This window comes from Pogoniulus pusillus, chromosome 17 (assembly GCF_015220805.1).
Source record: "Pogoniulus pusillus isolate bPogPus1 chromosome 17, bPogPus1.pri, whole genome shotgun sequence".
NCBI lineage: Eukaryota > Metazoa > Chordata > Aves > Piciformes > Lybiidae > Pogoniulus > Pogoniulus pusillus.
This window is the reverse complement of record NC_087280.1, coordinates 13,043,255-13,049,293: the sequence shown is the minus strand read 5'-3', so window position 1 is coordinate 13,049,293 and position 6,039 is coordinate 13,043,255.

The window sequence follows — 6,039 nt, the reverse complement described above, 5'->3', positions numbered from 1 at the left end:
AAATTTCCATCATTGAATATGATTTGTTGCATATGCCCTGGATTGTGCTTAATGTGTGCTGGCTGGAGGGGATTCAGACGCTCAAGGAATTATAACTAACACCAGCACAGGCAACCTCTTTACATTATCATGTCACACTGAAGTGTATCAGTTTTCAAAGCTATTTTCTTTTAGACTATTGCCATTTGTTTTGGTGCTGTCATTAGCCAGACTTTCATTTTTCAGTGGATGCAGGTTTGAACTGTTCATTAGCCTGCAGATAGATGATGCGAAAAGAGAACCTGGAGGTCTTTCAAGAGCACAGAACCCAGAAAAGAAACAAAGTGTTTGTGTCTTTCAAATCCCACTTATCCATAGCAGCATTGGGCACATTTATAAAGATAATCCCTGTCTCTGAAACCTGAGGAACTGCAGTGATTCACTTTCTCCTGACGCTGCAGAGGTTCTGTGATCATCAGCGCAGTCATTTCAGTGGGAGGGAAAGGCTTTCGGACAGAGCATGAGAGAGATGCACAAATACTGTTTAAAAGAAAATAGAGAGAAAGAAAAACAAAAACCCAGGAAGGAAACAAGAAGGGCATAACTGTTGCGCTGTAGCTTCCCTCTCAGAAATGTTGGAGTTCACATTTTGCATGCTTCATTGGTTCAGGGTCTCTGTCCTGGTCCCTCTTTGAGGTGAGATACAGCATCCCTCGGCAATGCTCTACTTTTGTATCTCCTAGCTGGGCACTGGAAAGAGAAGGTGAACCTCTGACCTACAGAGGGTTTTGAACAAACTCTGGACAATTTCCTTCTGCTATGGTCGTTGTAATGTGTCTGATGGGTTTTACACTTCCTAGCTAAACCAGCACTGCTGCTTACAGCTAGCTCCTTTTTGAGAAAGAAATACAAAGACGTGGATAGGCTATCGCTGATGTACAACTCTTTCAGTATGTGATAAATACATTGAAAGCCAACTGATGGGAGCTGCAAACAGAGCCTGAGAAGCACAATGCTTCAGCAAATTAATTTGGGCTGCCCTTGTTTTGCAGGCTGGCTTATTTTGTGCAAGATGTGGAGCAGTACCAGCATGCCTCATCCTTTGGGTCACACCAGGTGACTACAGTGAAGCCTGGCAAGCTCAGCAGAGCTGTGGCATGAAAAAACTTTGCTTGTTCTTAGATGTCTGTGTCACCTCTGGTCCAGATGTCTCTTTGTCTACTTAAAGCTCATTACAGATACATAGATGACTGCAGCCCTGCCAGACTGCCACTCACATCACCCAAGGGAATAGCGCTTCTGTTGCTGGCAGCCATCCCACAGGGATGGATCCTGGGCTTCAGAGTCAGTCTTGTTTCTGGTATGGCATGGGGAGACCCTGCTCTGAGGGGAGCAAGCAGAGGCACTGATGCTCACCAGGGACCTGGAACATCACACACATAGGCTGTGCTCCACAGCCCTTTTTCATGCAGCAGATGCTTCCCGGCGCAGTTCTGTGTGCAAAGTGCTCCTCTGGGCACGGCAGATAATGCACTTCTGCTTCACCACTGTGTGCCTGACACTCACGCACACTTTTCAGCATTTGCATTCCAAAATAGCAGGCCTGCCAGCAAGGGAAGGAGGAACCAGAGCAGAGCTTACCATGGAGGCCCAGGAAGCGTGGGCGCTTGATCCTACTTCACTGTCACTTCTGCTTCACAGGAAGAGACAGTGGGAAGGGCAGTGACTCACTTGCTGATGAATAGTTATTTGAGCATGTCTCCAGGAGTGGGACAGATCCATTTCACCACCCCCAGTGTCTGCACTGCCCACGGCCATAGTGCCAAGATGCATGGATGCCACGCTGCTGGTGTTGGAGCTGGCTGCCTTTCAACCCTTTCTTACTGAGAAGAGGATGGAAACCGGGGGTGGAGCAGAGGCTGCTGCATCTCAGAGAAATACCTTTTGCTTCTGCAAAGACACCCATGAGATGATGTTTGCTCTATTGCCTTGAGACCGAAGGGAGCTGCAAATGTCTTTGTGACGCTGAATGATCAACTGACTCTTTCAGGTGGGAGTACACCCAAGTGTCCCAGCAGGACATGGCTGCTCTTCCCCAGACTGCAGCCTGGCCAGCATTTCTCTAGACTGCTCACCCTTTGGCTCCTAGAAGGGCAGTGCTGGGTGCTGCTATGGGTTGTGGGAGCATGTTTCTGTCTTTTCTATCAGGAAACTCTTGTTCAGGGTTAGCCACAGCCACACAACTCCCAGACAGATGCCTGGGGAGGCTGCTTTTTGCCCCTGTCCTCAGTGTTTTGCTGGAGATCTGGGGCAGGAGGAGGACCTAGTGGGAAATGAGCAACTGAAGCTTTGTTAAATACATATTCTGAGCAGTTTGTGCGGCGCTCTCACTGCTAGAGCAATGGTGTGCTAAAGATGACTTGTTTTACAAAGCACTTTCACAAGTAGCTGAGCTGTTAATGTCAGCGCTACCTGAGCAGACTTAATTGTGCTGCTTCTTGCCTTCAGCCTAGCGTGACATGCTGGGAATGAAAATCACATACCTTCTCGCCAGGAAAAAGAATGCCATGCTCTGGAGCAGCTCTGAGTGTGCTTCCCCCAGGGATTTGCTCTCATATTGTTCTGAACTGCTTTTGCTGCCAAGGTTTACTGTGGCATTTATTAAAAGATGCCTTCAGTACCACTCACTTTTTCTCATCACCATGGGTTTAATTGAAATGAGTGTCCCTCTTTCATATCAGCATCAGTTATTACAGCATGTAGTGCACAGATGTGCTCTCAGAAGCAAAAGGGAAGTTTGGGACTTAATCTCCTGCTTCTCAGTGAGAGCACACATTGCCATAGATCTCATTTTCTCCAAAGGCTGCACACCTCTTCTTTGTAGAGCAGGACTGAAGAGGAAACATTCCCCAGTCCTTTGTTAGTAGTAATAAATGCTTTCACACTGATCCTCTTTGTTCCTCTCAGCTCCTGGTGATCTGGCATACATGTGTATCTTTCTATTTTTAATGGATAACAGAAGGGCACAGAAGCAACCCAAGGGCAGACCATGAGTGCTGGCCTGCTAACCTGGGCACCATTTCAACTCCAGCCATGGTCAATAGTCTACGTAGCCCCCCAGGGTTTCTGTGGCTTCTTGGATACAAGGGGCAGCAGGAGGCTGGTGGTGGCACTGCTAGGACGTCAGCCCTGGATGAGATGGGCTGGCAGAGCAGCAGGCAACATGCTCACCTCACCTGAAGCAAGAGACACCACTAGGCTGGCTTCACTTGGCAGAGAGAGAGGAGCAAAGGCCCTGTAAGGACCAAGTTAAACCTTGATCACTTCTGTAAGAAACAGAAATTTAGTGGAGGTGTTTTTTTCCTCTTGTTTTTAACCAGGAAGGCAGAGAAAGGCAAATGCCTGCAGCCTTTGGGCATAGTGTGGCTGGTGCTGGCACAGGCAAGCAGGCTGCTCAGGCAGTACACCAGCCTCTTCCAACTGTGCATCCTGGGAACAGCCAGGAGGGAGGAGGAGCAGCATGAGGTTTGAGCAGAGATAGGCTTTAGCGTTTTTAACACAATCTGGTATTGGGAGATGTGCTTCCATAGTTCTCTGTATGGAGAAATGGCTACAGTTCCCTCACTGGGGACGAGGACCAGGCATCTCCCAGTCCTTGTGCAAACAGGAGTAGCTCCACGTCCTGCTGATGGGGTGAGCTATCGTGGAGAGAAGCCTGCAGGGGAGGCCAGGCTGTCTTTGTGCAAGCATGTTATATAAATCAGCAGCAATTACCAAACAGGATTAAATTAATTCAAAGAGGCTCTTTGAGTGTGCATAACAGAAGTGACATATTTGCTCAAGCCCCTGGAAGATCAGTCTGGATCACTTCGGGGTGTTCACCCTCAGACTTGATTTGCTTCATTCGTTACTATTTTGCAGGGGAAAAAAAAAAAGAAGGCAGGCAGCGTGGGGTTTGTGAGTCAGTGCTGTGTGCTGAGCCGGGGGTTAGCTGTGGAGGAGCTGCCGAAATCCCAGAAAGCAACCTGCTGACAGAAGCGGTGACAAATCCACAGCTGCTCTGGCATTACGACTGGCTGCAGCCACCGTGCTCCAAGCACTGGGTAGCGCTGCCACGACTCCTCTCTTGCTGTGATCAAAGCTCTGGGATTTCAAAGCAAAAGTAGTCTTTGAATACATTAACTTTAAACCTCCCTAGAAATACTGGCGGCTGCTGTCTGGACTGTCTGCATCATCGTTAGAGAGGTAACAAGCCGCAGCAATAATCATCTATGGAACCTGATCTCTTTACCTCATTACCAGGCTTTCCAGCAAATCCCAGCATCATTAACCACTTAAAGGCAGGTAACTGCATGCTCCCAGTTTGAGCAATCCAATTTCTGTAGCTGGACAGTTAGGGCAGACTATTCCCACTGAGGGATTCATTTACTAGCCATGGGTGAGACACTTTAAGAAGGGGATTAATGTAAAGAAGATGGTTAATATCAACCTAGTTCGGTAGAGCAGGACATCATGGAACCAACCTACCACCCCAGTTGCTCCCATTTTTGTCCATCAACCCTTGCACATTGCCAAAAACATGTAACACCAACAGCTGCATGGAACCTGCTGGGACATGCTGAGATGAGAAGGTGCTTGCTGAAGCCTGAACTCAAATCCAGATTAAGACCTCTCTCCTCTTAACCCTTGCAGATGTCTTGAGTGCCACATCAACCAGGTGTGAATCAGCCTCAAGGTACTGGGGCCATTTCTAACCCACCGTTCTTGCCACAGCCTGATGCCAGCAGCACAGGACATTGTAGTCACACAGAGCTAGAAGAAAAACTTGAGGGTGATTCAGAAAGGTTCTTTTTCAGTCTTATTTTACGTTTGGCCATCTCTCAGAAAACAAGCTATGGCTTCCCCTGCTAACCAAACTAAGCCTTCAGGCAGTAGAATGAGGAGCTCGCCCACATGGGCTGGCCACAGCCTGCCAACCTCTCCCTGCTGCAACCCATCAGCTACACCAGCAGCACCTCGGGGGTGTATTTGTCTAACCTGCTTTTAAAGATTTCCAGTGACAGAAACTCCACCTTCCCAGGCAATCTACCCCTGTACCTCTCCGCAATCACTGTTTATTAGAAAGCTTTTTTCTGCTACTACCCTGAATCCTTCCAGCTATAATTTAAGCCCCTTATCTCCCTGTGAACACATAGAACAAATCACTCCCCTCCTCTCTGCAGCAGCCTCTTATGTATCTGCTCTCGCCTTCCTTTAGGCTGATGACAGTGCTGCTGTTGTTTTCCCTGGCCCTGTTTCTGATGCCCAGGAGCGTTGGTGCGCTGGCAGCTGCCTCATGCCAGGAGCTGCACCCGCGGGCACTCCAGCACTGCGGCTGCACAAGGGCTGCTGTGCCCTGGGAGCCCTATTCTCACCAGGGCACAGCTCTGCTGAGCAGCAGCTTTTAAAGTTTGCTAGCGAAGCAGATGATGATGTTTGACAGAGGTGAAATCTCCCATGCCAACCAGAGAATTGCAGCAGCACACTCTCCAGAAAGAAGGCCCATTAACTGTACAGCAAACGAAGCAGGCTTCAGAAATTAGGTGTGTTCAGACAGCATCTGAATGGACTTTTAAAGGCCTTTTTCAGTGTGGGATGTACAGAGTCTGCTTAACACCTAAGATCAGCCCCCCAGCTCAAGCTCAGGCATGGCTGCAAAAGAAAACTCAAGGTAGGAGAAATCATGGTGAGTGTTGCTGTTACTCAGAAAGCCTCTCCTGAGTAAAATTGCTGATAAACACACAAAAGCTGCCAGAGTTGGAGAAATTGCAATTCACTTGTTCTCTGCACACTTCAAACAGCTGCATTTTACTTCCTAGTGCTGCAACTGAGAATTCAGCCACAGCCGTGGTAACAGTAAAGGGCTCTGTCCTGATCTTTGAGCTGCCATTTGGTCAGAGGTACCAGACACGGGAAAGCAGACAACTCTCTGTGCCCTTTTGCTCAGCTTTAAATAACTGCACCACTTAAGGGCATGGCACACAAGGTGTCAGCTCTCTTCCCCAGCACCGGCCCTCATCA